General features: G+C 39.8%; 1 protein-coding gene across 5 annotated transcripts in view; it reads right to left on the bottom strand.

The window, feature by feature from the left end:
- The window catches only part of RNF130 (ring finger protein 130), a 93,890-nt gene that overhangs the window by 48,165 nt on the left and 32,695 nt on the right, over positions 1 to 13,030 (bottom strand). The gene's annotated exons all lie outside the window — the stretch shown is intronic.

Here is a 13,030-nt window from a genome sequence, read left to right as displayed (position 1 = left end):
GTATCATCGATGTAAAGTGACATGCGTTTTAAAGAATAATTACATCTCAGGAAGCCAAGTAATTAAGGGAGAAAAAGTAATTCTCAGTTCTCCCCTTCAGGGGGCACCACAGTGTCAACTGTGGCAGCAATCTGTTGGGGGCCTATAAAATATCTGAAGAGGGAGGGAAGCAGATAGTTAATTGCATGTACTTTGTGGACACCTACCAAGTTGTAGCCCTATAAAATTTAAGTAACGCAGGGAATATGGCAAACTCCCCCTGCAATGTCATTGAATCAGATGAAGTGACTGAAGTTGTCAAGCTCCCAGCTCAAATGAGCAACAAAATTTCCAGGCAAAACACTTAATTTAGATATGAAGCTGTTAAGGCTTTCCCATGAGGTAACAGATCTAGTACGCTACTATAGTTACTACAGTGAAAATCACTGCAATCAGGAAGCAGGAGGTAAACAATTAGGCAATTCACTACCGCCCATAAAGAGAGCATTGTCTCTTTTTAATCAGACTGAATATTTCTAGACCAGGAAAAGCCATGGAGTGAAGAAGAGAAAGACAAATCAAGATTACCAATAAGTAATTTTCTCATCATGTGTCTTATCTCTTTCCCATGTTACAGCATCAGGTAGGAAGCCTAGGAAATCAGCCATGACCTTTCAAACTTCATCATGTGTGGAACAGTTTGGTAATCTGCATAAAAGGGACCTTAGAAGAGGGGTGAGAATCTTCAGAAATGATGGATTATTCTTGGTGTGGTCCATCTGAAGGAAAAGCTAAGGAAAAAAGAATTACCCTTCAATGGTCTTGACTGCCTTGAGGTATCAAGTTCTTTTCTTTGTGCCCCCTTTGGAGATAGTTTTAGGATCACTCTGACTAGTCTAGGGAATCCAGTACTATGAGGCTTCTGTTGCCAGCTAAGGAATTAGTCCTGATAGACATTGCCTTAGTGTACACATAGTTGAGAAGCAGCTGCTCTGGAAAGAAGCAGGGTTCCCCTAAAATGGTCTGACTCCTTTGGTGAACCCCTAGGTAAGCCACGGCAAGAAGGACAGAGAGCTATGGAAGAGGGACTCCAATAGTGAAGTAGCAAAAGTAAGTTTCTGGCCAGGTCACTCTGGAGTAATGGAAAGCAAGGAATAAGTTGGGATGGAGAATGGGGGAAATGAACAAATGTCAAGATTCAGCAGAAAGCAGAGGATTAGATGAAGGGCCTATCAGCTGTACAGTCAGAGCTGCTGGCTCAGATTAGACAGAGCCCCTATATGTGGTGGAAACAGCTAAAGAGCAGGAAATGGAGCTCCCGTAGAAAGAAAAGAGACAAGCAGAAGAGGTGGTGGGGGTCAGAGTAAGTAAATTAGTAGGCTCAAAATTGCCTCCCCAACAACAGTCTGGAAAGCTGTGTAAAGGATGGAAGAGGTGGGGGAGGGAGGAATGCTAGATAGCCCAGAGGGACAGCATGAGGGAAGTACACTTACATGTCAAGAGCCTCTACAAATTGAGAGAATACATGGCTCAGATGGAGAGACCTGTTTCTCCAAACAGCTTCTCTTCATCTATATCTTTTTTGTCTCCCTTTCTTCTTGCTGTAGAAAAGCAGGGAACAGTTTTTTTACACTAGTATGAAGGAAGAAGGGCTTGCTTTAGATTAAAAAAGTGCAATCTTTTTACCTCCTGCTTTCTGGCTGGAAGAGAGAACATATAATGTTTCTCTATAGAATGGTTTCAGAGTAGCAGCCGTCAGAGAACACATTTAACAACTCTCCTAAGCCCTGAACTCCCTATTAAGAAAACCAGTAATTGAACAGGAAAGTGTAATGATGGATCATGCTTAGACTCACTATGTACAGCTCTCAAAGAAATTGTCCTAATGAGCTTCTCAATGTCATAAGCATAGTTAACAGAATGGTACCTGCCCCCAGACTCAGAAGAAAAGCCCTACCATGAGAATTGATGTACATGGTAATTACTTGAAAACAAATTCCATAGCCCATCAAGAACAAACAAGAGGGTTCCCACAACAAACAAACAAACAAACAAACAAACAAAACAAAAAAAACCCCACAAGACCTAATTGCTTAACAGTTTATAATATTTTAAATGAGTAGTGTGGAAGGAGTGTAATCAAACCACCACATTTAAAAAACCAACCGTAAAATAGGCAAAATCCAGTGTTTCATTCGGAACAGAGTATTTTTAAAGGAAAATAGACATAACTCACCTGAAGCTTTAAACAAATAGAAACCAACACAAGTTATAGAAAATTAATTTGAATAGTAGAGCACCAGAGATTCACAGAAGATCCACTGTAGATTGTTGCTGTACCAGCATTCCCTCAATTCTTGGGGAAGATTGAGTGTTTCAGTTTCACATGAAAATGTACAAACTATTTGCTGTGATATTTACTAGATGATAGGGATTGAAGAAATTAAAAGAGCAGAAAGCCCAAACCCTCTATTTCAGTATCTCCATTCCCAGTCAGCACCTTAACTCCTTAATTCTATGAACAGGGAATTAATTGGCTTCCTACCCTGTACAGGAGTGGCCTAGTCCGTACCTGCAGCTGAGATTAGTACAAGACAAGAGCCACCTGTCCCTGGGCTGAGGAATCCTCTGTTAACACATCAGTGCTGCATATACTAAGTATTTCTGAAACCCTGAACAATAAGGCTCATAGATGACACACGATGATCAAGAGCAGACCATTTATTTATGCTCAGTGTTTTCACTAGAACAGCAGGTCTCATACTCTTCTTAAAAAGAGTTGCTGTGAAGAGAGTTGATGGAACATTAAGCTCATGTACCACAATTTGGAAACCCCTGCCCGAGAACCCTGTCTTGCTATGTGTCCCAATTAGTTACATACTGCCATCCTGAAATCACTCTAGTGCATCAGAGTATCAGCTAGCAATAGCCAAACTAGTGTTTCAATACAAAAGTTATTTATGGAGAAAATCGGCAAAGCACAACTGACTAAGATCTCATTAGCTTAGCCCGCTTCTCTCTCAATCAACTGCAGAAGCCTTTACTTAGTCTTTGCCCTAAAGTGATGACAGCCTGTCTTGGTCATGTGTTTGTACAATGCCTAGCACAAGGGGTCTGGTCCATTACTGGGGTTTCCTTGCCACTACCGCAATATAATTTACACCTAGAATGATTCAAAGGTAAACAGACAGAAACCACTACTAATGTTTCTGACTCTACAAAACCCAAAAAAGAAAACTAAGAAAAAAGGAAAACAGGTTGTGTACTTATGAGTGAAAATTTTCTGTATGTTTTAATTAGTGAAAATTGTAAGATGGAAAGTTCTTTAGTATGCTAACACTAACAAAGCTGATTAACCCATGGAGAAGGGGAGAAAAAGTCTATCAAATGCTTCACATCTTACACAGCTTCAAAAGAGTGGAAGAAAAACCTCTGAAATACTGAACATAACATTTTGAAAGTATCTATAGAAATAAATGTATGTATTAACAGTGAAGTCACATCCCAAAATGTGAATGAGAGCCAACATTTTAGTCAGCCAAGAACAAAGCTATTCTCCAGGAAAAAGACAACTGGATTTTCACTAAAACCAGCCACAGGCTGTGAACTCGGGACAGACACTAGATCTAGGATGCAACACTCACAGATGCCAACATTTAATTTAAACGATTCTTGTATTTCATATTCGTGCAGCTTTTCCTATATTAAATACGAGTCAGCTGGCCTGGCTGTAAATGTATGGGGGTTAACGCTCTGCTGAATACCATTACACAATTTTTTATCATTATTTGATAGAGGGGAAACAAACCGAAAAGTGATAAAACGAACTAAAGAAAAGAAAGAACTGAAAAGCAATGGGGGGGAAGAGGAAGGAGAAACTGATAAGGAAGAAGAAACTGATAGAGAAGAAATAGTGGAACTCAGACCAAGCATTTTTCCCCTTATTAAATTATGTGAGATTAAGTTTTGTCTACTACCAAAATTTTATATTCACTGGATTATCACAGAGTGACTGTGTTCACTCCTAGTTAATCTAAACAAGATTAAGAAAACAGGTAGACAGCTATTTCAAAAAAGAATCCTCATTTTCTCTCATATATTCCACTGTCCCTTCAGCAGTCTCAGGTTTTCTACTTTTACTTTCTTCTAAGGCTACTGAATCTTCTTTTGAAACTTATTGGATTGGCCACTGCAGGAATCAGGCTACTATATTAGACAGACCATGGGTCAGATTTAATCCAGTATCGCAATTTCTATGTCCTTATCTTAGTGCTAGCAATAAAAGAGTCCTGACACCAAAGGAGAGCTAGTAAAAGTCTACTGTCTGATAAATTCTCAGCTGACATCCTGGAGCGTCCATAAGCATCTGACTGAATAAGTCGGTGCCTGGTGAGGACATGGCGAGAGGCAGATAAATGCTTGTGAATATCTGACTTGCAAAACCCATTTAAAAAAAAAAAAAAAAAAAAAGAGTAGGCTGACACCATTTAAGTTTGGTAACAACAGTCCTTCCATGGTGGCAACTTAATAAAAACAATCAGTAGTTTCAGAGTAGCAGCCGTGTTAGTCTGTATTCACAAAAAGAAAGGGAGTACTTGTGGCACCTTAGAGACTAACAAGTTTATTTGAGCACGAAAGTTTATGCTCAAATAAATTTGTTAGTTAGTCTAAGGTGCCACAAGCACTCCTTTTCTTTTTGTGAATCAGTAGTTTGTGTGTTACAATGGATTTTAAAAAGGGGAACATTCATCTATTTAGTCTTGTTCTTTAAAATAAGCATTGTAGAGTTTTAAAGAGTGGCCATTACTTGCCACCCTAACTACCTGATGGTAATGTGTCATCAGGGCATTTGCACCTAAAACCTCCTGACAAAGCTTTCCTCCCCACTCCCCGCTACTTATTCCACTTGTAAGATGGGCAGAGTTTATTTCAATTATCAGAGCAGAAAACGTATACAGTGGCAGATGTAATTGTCATAATGAAGTTTTCAGTACCAGGAAACAGTGAGCTTTGGAATGAGACAGACAGTCTTTACAGAAGCCAGATTTCTCCATTCTTGCATTACAACAGCAAAAAAATTCCACACTTACATGGTCATGTGACAGGTTTCAGAGTAGCAGCCGTGTTAGTCTGTATTCGCAAAAAGAAAAGGAGTACTTGTGGCGCCTTAGAGACTAACAAATTTATTAGAGCATAAGCTTTCGTGAGCTACAGCTCACTTCATCGGATGCATTTGGTGGAAAAAACAGAGGAGAGATTTATATACACACACACAGAGAACATGAAACAATGGGTTTATCATACACACTGTAAGGAGAGTGATCACTTAAGATAAGCCATCACCAGCAGCAGGGGGGGGGGGGGAAGGAGGAAAACCTTTCATGGTGACAAGCAAGGTAGGCTAATTCCAGCAGTTAACAAGAATATCAGAGGAACAGTGGGGGGTGGGGTGGGAGGGAGAAATACCATGGGGAAATAGTTTTACTTTGTGTAATGACTCATCCATTCCCAGTCTCTATTCAAGCCTAAGTTAATTGTATCCAGTTTGCAAATTAATTCCAATTCAGCAGTCTCTCCTTGGAGTCTGTTTTTGAAGCTTTTTTGTTGAAGTATAGCCACTCTTAGGTCTGTGATCGAGTGACCAGAGAGATTGAAGTGTTCTCCAACTGGTTTTTGAATGTTATAATTCTTGACGTCTGATTTGTGTCCATTCATTCTTTTGCGTAGAGACTGTCCAGTTTGGCCAATGTACATGGCAGAGGGGCATTGCTGGCACATGATGGCATATATCACATTGGTAGATGCGCAGGTGAACGAGCCTCTGATTGTGTGGCTGATGTGATTAGGCCCTATGATGGTGTCCCCTGAATAGATATGTGGACAGAGTTGGCAACGGGCTTTGTTGCAAGGATAGGTTCCTGGGTTAGTGGTTCTGTTGTGTGGTGTGTGGTTGCTGGTGAGTATTTGCTTCAGATTGGGGGGCTGTCTGTAAGCAAGGACTGGTCTATCTCCCAAGATCTGAGAGAGCGATGGCTCGTCCTTCAGGATAGGTTGTAGATCCTTGATGATGCGTTGGAGAGGTTTTAGTTGGGGGCTGAAGGTGATGGCTAGTGGCGATCTGTTGTTTTCTTTGTTGGGCCTGTCCTGTAGTAGGTGACTTCTGGGTACTCTTCTGGCTCTGTCAATCTGTTTCTTCACTTCAGCAGGTGGGTATTGTAGTTGTAGGAATGCATAATAGAGATCTTGTAGGTGTTTGTCTCTGTCTGAGGGGTTGGAGCAAATGCGGTTATATCGTAGCGCTTGGCTGTAGACAATGGATCGAGTGGTATGATCTGGATGAAAGCTAGACGCATGTAGGTAGGAATAGCGGTCAGTAGGTTTCCGATATAGGGTGGTGTTTATGTGACCATCGCTTATTAGCACAGTAGTGTCCAGGAAGTGGATCTCTTGTGTGGACTGGTCCAGGCTGAGGTTGATGGTGGGATGGAAATTGTTGAAATCATGGTGGAATTCCTCAAGAGCTTCTTTTCCATGGGTCCAGATGATGAAGATGTCATCAATGTAGCGCAAGTAGAGTAGGGGCATTAGGGGACGAGAGCTGAGGAAGCGTTGTTCTAAGTCAGCCATAAAAATGTTGGCATACTGTGGGGCCATGCGGGTACCCATCGCATGGGTTATAACCCATCGCTTATCTTAAGTGATCACTCTCCTTACAGTGTGTATGATAAACCCATTGTTTCATGTTCTCTCTGTGTGTGTGTGTGTGTGTATATATATAAATCTCTCCTCTGTTTTTTCCACCAAATGCATCCGATGAAGTGAGCTGTAGCTCACGAAAGCTTATGCTCTAATAAATTTGTTAGTCTCTAAGGTGCCACAAGTACTCCTATGGTCACGTGAGTACTTCTAAAAGCATTTCAATACACAGGAAAATAAATGACAAACACTGTGCACTGTCCATGGGAGGATCAATCGCTTTATTGTGAAGGACAGCTTTCTGAACTAGCATTATACCACTCAGAACAGAGCACAAACACAGCTGTTGAGCCGAGGGGGTAGAAAATGAATTTGTTCAAGTAATATGAAAGGCTATTACAGATTTAGAGAGATATCGCAGATGCTTTAAACATGCAAAGTAAAGTCTTATTTGCACATGCATAGAGCATTAAAGGGAACTTTTCTGAAGTCCCCTGGCCACACCACCTCCCCAGCAAGCAAGACAAATATTGAAATGACAGGTTTCAGAGTAGCAGCTGTGTTAGTCTGTATTCGCAAAAAGAAAAAGAGTACTTGTGGCACCTTAGAGACTAACAAATTTATCTGAGCATAAGCTTTTGTGAGCTAAGTAAGCTGTAGCTCACGAAAGCTTATGCTCAAATAAATTTGTTAGTCTCTAAGGTGCCACAAGTACTCCTTTTCTTTTTGCAAATATTGTAATGAAACTATACCATATGCAGGTCTATGGTTAATACGACTAGAGGACAAGTGGATTAAAATGCAGATGTTTAGGAACCTGCAGACAAAAGCTCTTCATTTATGTTTATTTGATGGAACAGATGTCAGGTACTGCTGCTACTTTGAGGAAGTTTGACCCTTTTCCTCTACCAACTACTCAAGTTAGAAAATGTTAATGCAAGTACCCAGAAGTATGCTAGGTGCTTCACATACACAACAGGTCACTTCTTGCCCCAGAACTTGCAATTTAAGGAGACAAATGACTAGGATAAAATAAAGGGTAAGAAATGTGTTGCATTCAGTCTCATTGCCTTTACATTACAACCCAGTCCTCAAATTTTTATCTTCCCGAAAGTGTTTTTGGTATCTAGCACCCTCAATGCTGTTTGCTCTTCAAACCTCATCCACACATCTGCTGCTTTTAACCTTTCATCTATAAATTTGATTTTTTTTCCCCATCAGTGAATGCAACTCCAACACATTAACCACATCATCTCACCCCTAGGTTTATACCCAGTGGCCTCCACCTCACTTCACCTCCCTATGGACAGAAACAAATAAAAGAATTGGTTCTGTTGGCAGTGATTGGTTCCTGTGGCCATACTCCCCTCACTGCTGCTTGTGCTTCAAGCTTCTGTGCCTCACATCTTTTCAGAGGACATTGCTGCTTCTGCCTCATGTGGCTAAAGGTGGCTATAAGCGTACATGAAGTATACTATACTTTCACTTCATTCTGCCATTTTGGTGACACCAAGATCCCACAGCAACAGACTGTTCAGTCAATTCTGATGAACTGTTTTCAAGGCAACACCTTTAGCAAAACCATTTATTGTCCTCCTGGCTTCACTAACCTTTTTCTGAAAAGGTCCCATCATTGCAGCTCCACTGGTGGTAGCCACGGTTCAAGTAATAGTATACACAAGGCACCAGACAGCTGCCAACATTTTAACCACCATATTTTTTACATCTGTGCCATGTTAGTAACAGTGGGAAGATTTTCTGAAGAAATGGCTAGTGTAGACATAGCCTTGGAAGGAGGTGAGAACATTTTAAAGAGATTTACCACAAGAGCAGACTACCTACCTAGGGGTGGAAGATGCAAGTATGGGTTGAGGCAACTGTTAGTTGTGTTTTTGTGGATACACCTCCAGAAGAAATTTAAGTTCTAAAAGGGATACAGGAAAAACCTGATCCTAAAACTGTTTGCCCAGAACAGCAGCAATATCCCTTCAAAGCAGATACCCATACAGATACCTTTGTGTAGGTAGGACACCTAGGATTCTAGTGAAGTTAACAGCTGGGGTCGTGGGAGTAGGAAAGGGCTGAGATACCCGAGAAGATTACCACCACCACATACTTTGACACTAGTGTCTAGGTCTGACAGATGGTACCCATTTAGATTACCTTTTGTGCAATTTAAGAGTAGATATACAGTGCATACTATTTAAAAAAAATTTCTATTGCTAAATCTTGTTTAAATAGGGTTTTACTTCATGCAAAACATCCTGAAGGAGAAGGAAAAACCCTACATTTCCATAAGATGGTTGAAGAAACTTGTTGGCTTCTACCACATTCAGTATTCTCAATTAAAAGTGTACAGACTAATGCGTTTTCCCCCATAAGTTGTGTGTTTTGGGGTGCAGTTCTCAAAACATGTAGGAAATATTAATTAACCACAGGCATCTGCATTTCATAGGCTCAGGAGATCATAAGCGAATATGTAATATTCAGTATGTCAAGTTACTACACAAAGGTTAGTGTTTCGTCTTATCTACTGAAGCTACAAACAGTCAAGAAACTACAGTAGCATTCCAGTTTCTAGCATAGACAGGATCTTGACCATGTTTCATAACCAGGCTAAAACTTTGGAAATGTAAAGAACTTCCACAACAGTGACTTCCAATATGAAAGCTTCTCACCTACATATGGGGAGCTATTTGCTATTTCGAATAGCAGTTTAGAGCTATTTGACAACTAAAAATCAGCAATACTGATGCTAAAGCTTGAATTCTTGACTTGTCTACATAGGAGGACATGGATATACATAGAACAAGGATGTAACCAGACTCACTGACTCAGCTGTACTATTGCAAATAGAACCCTTCCTTAATACTATTTGCAATAGTCAATTCTAGAGCCCTACAAAAACAAAAAAAGACACTTAAAAGTAAGCACAATGTGTAATTAGAATTCAAAAGGAAACTTCAAACATTTTAGTTTACAAGAGCAAGAACAGACATTGGACAATATTATGAAAATCTGCCCACAGACTTCACTATCCTGGGGTTTAAAGTTCACAATTGCACTGCTAATGTAAAAGTCAGCACTTCTTAAATAAGAAAGAAAATAGGAACTGAATGAAGGGAGGGGATGAGATTAAGAGGAACACAAATCCAGAAAGTGTATACAGCTTTCCAAAAAGTGGCACTGGGAAATCACCGAAAGAAATTGTGTTACATGCCAGTTTAACAAGGCTGTGACAAATTAAGGCATTTTCACATCCCCTGCAGATTTACTAGCCTTAAACAGGAATACCCTTCCCAACAGAACAGCTTGTGTGTCTGATTTTAAGCTTCAAGCTTTCAATACAACTTTCACTGGAGTATCAGGAAGATAAATTAATTGTGTGCTGTGCTCAGATAAAATGAGTACCACAAAAAAAAAAAGTTATAAATCCTCTTCAGACCTGAAATTTTTGGAGGTTTCAGATTAGTTGCTGTGTTAGTCTGTATTTGCAAAAAGAAAAGGAGTACTTGTGGCACCTTAGAGACGAAAATTTATTTGAGCATAAACTTTCGTGAGCTACAGCTCCTTGTTGAATTTTGTTAAAATGGTAGGGAAAGCTTCTCTTTTTCCACCTCTCTCTTGATTACTGCCTTATTGTTAGATTCAAATTGGTCACGTCTGTTTGAACTATCGTTTTGCTTGTACTGTACATCCTCCCTCTAGGCATAGAGCCTGTTACCTTCTGGAAATATCACTGACAGCTTACGCTCCCACAGAAAATATCGTAGTATCCTCAGGGGCTTTACATAATGGAAATGTTATCCAAAAGATTATCTAACCTTTTCAGCCTTTTAATTCTTTTCACCAAGGCAAAACAACTCTGGAGAAACGGGTATAAAGCAGCTGAAGACTGAAATGCATCTACAGATGTTTGACATAGCAGTTTCTCCCTCCCACAAGTAATGCTTCTTTCTATCTACGTGACCTCGCAAGGCTGGAATGGAAAGGACTTTACCGCAGCATGCATCTAACGTGACTGCTCTCTTTTTCTGAAACATATAGTCTGTTCATATCCGACTTTCAAGTGATGCATTCATTGCCTTTTTAGGTTGTCCTTTTTTGAGAACCAGTTTAAGTCAGGCAGATCACTTTCACAGTGAATGGGGTCTCTCTGAGAAGAGCACACATTTTAAAAAGTTTGAAATAGATAGTTGAGGGTACTCTATGGAAGATGGAGGAGAGTTCTTAGAAGAAGTATTTCTTTTCCTATCTGTTGCTCAAACCTCTTTTGCCTAGGAATTTTGTAGCCCTGGAGATATACTCACTTCCTGTGATCTTCCAAAGTGGGTTTTAATATACGTTTTTATGAAGGCAGCTAAAGCTGCTTTGATAGCCCTTTCCATGCCTGTCTCCCCCAGTACCACTAACATCCCTATTAACACTTTAAGCATGTCTGAATGATAGCTCTGGTTGCCTCCAGAGTGAAAAGGAACTCAAACTCGGGTGTGAATCAGAAGAAAATGCATCCAGGGAGACAAGGAACTAAAAGATAAGTTTCATAGGAGGACAATGCCATTTAACCATGCAGCTCTCATCAATAAGAGGTATATCCATGTACTGATTTGAAAGCTTGTCTCTAAGCATTTGCAGCTTAGCTAGTGGTCACCTTTTAAGAAAAATATTAAAAGAACTTTTGCATTGTAGCACACCATCATTTTTTATCAAGTGAATTAACATAGCTACCATGACAAAAGTATAAGTTAAAGGAACACTTTCCATTTCTTAACTAAAGCAATTAATAAAGGAAAAGAGGGTAATAAATCTAAAAGAAATGTTTCAGGAGATCTAGTTTGCATGTTTATTTACAAACAAGCTGTTAAGGTTCCTTCCCCACTCTGAACTCTAGGGTACAGATGTGGGGACCTGCATGAAAGACCCCCTAAGCTTATTCTTACCAGCTTAGGTTAAAACTTCCCCAAGGTACAAACTTTTAACTTTTGTCCTTGGACCTTATGCTGCCACCACCAAGCATGTTAAACAAAGAACAGGGAAAGAGCCCACTTGGAGACATCTTCCCCCAAAATATCCCCACAAGCCCTACACCCCTTTTCCTGGGGAAGGCTTGATAAAAATCCTCACCAATTTGCATAGGTGAACACAGACCCAAACCCTTGGATCTTAAGAACAATGAAAAAGCAATCAGGTTCTTAAAAGAGAATTTTAATTAAAGAAAAAGTAAAAGAAAAACCTCTGTAAAATCAGGAAGGGAAATACCTTACAGAGTAGTCAGATTCAAAACATAGAGAATCCCTCTAGGCAAAACCTTAAGTTACAAAAAGACACAAAAAAACAGGAATATACATCCCATTCAGCACAACTTATTACAGAATCCCCCCCTCCAGCTTTGAAAGTAACTTGTCTCCTCATTGGTCATTTTGGTCAGGTGCCAGCGAGGTTATCCTAGCTTCTTAACCCTTTACAGGTGAAAGGGTTTTGCCTCTGGCCAGGAGGGATTTTATAGTTCTGTATACAGAAAGGTGGTTACCCTTCCCTTTATATTTATGACACAAGGCACTACATGAGCCAGAATGAATGATGAACAGCTGGTTGGCCTTGGGAGAAGCAACAGCTCTCACTTTGCTCTTATTCAGAGGAAAAAACCTCATGGTAGACAGATCTTTTTACCCCCCCCCCCCATTGTGCATCTATATTTATCATCTTTGTTTGCACAAAATGTTATTGGATATTTCATAGCAAAAACATTCGTAATGAACTTGCATTAAGACCAAAAAATGTAGTTTCTACTGTTGGGAAGTAAACAAAGCTAACAATCAGGGAACGAAAAATGTTAATGACACAGAAAACACTGAGCAAATGTAAATTTTGATGTCAGAATAGCTTACGAATTAATCCATTTCAGTCAGCTGCAAATGAAAATGGAAAAATGATCAATGCTAAAAATCCGTTCTACTTACTACTTAATCCTATTTAAAACCCAAAAAAGTAAACTAAATAAAAAAAAGTGGTGCCCCCTAACTGATTGGCAAGCAAATCAAAATATTTTGGGGTTCAGCGATCCTGAGGAAAAAACACTAGTACTCACTCAGGACATTTCTATATAATGCCTTCAAGGAGTTTGCAATGGAAACATATTCAAGCTGACCAACACATTCAATGTTATGTTTCTAATTATCTAGGTATTTATATCATACAACTGTATGGTAGGTGAACCAGTCCAGCTCACCAGTCTACCTTCAATGGACAAACAGCTCTCCTCCCTAGATAAGGGGGAACAGTAGCAATGCCAAAGTTAAGATTGAAGTCAATTCAACAAGAATTTTACACTTATTGTTAAGAAATGTTGCAAGAA

The sequence above is a fragment of the Dermochelys coriacea genome, chromosome 8, assembly GCF_009764565.3.
Source record: "Dermochelys coriacea isolate rDerCor1 chromosome 8, rDerCor1.pri.v4, whole genome shotgun sequence".
Taxonomy (NCBI): domain Eukaryota; kingdom Metazoa; phylum Chordata; order Testudines; family Dermochelyidae; genus Dermochelys; species Dermochelys coriacea.
Note: the sequence above shows the minus strand (reverse complement) of the source record. Positions and strands in the feature narration are given on the sequence as shown.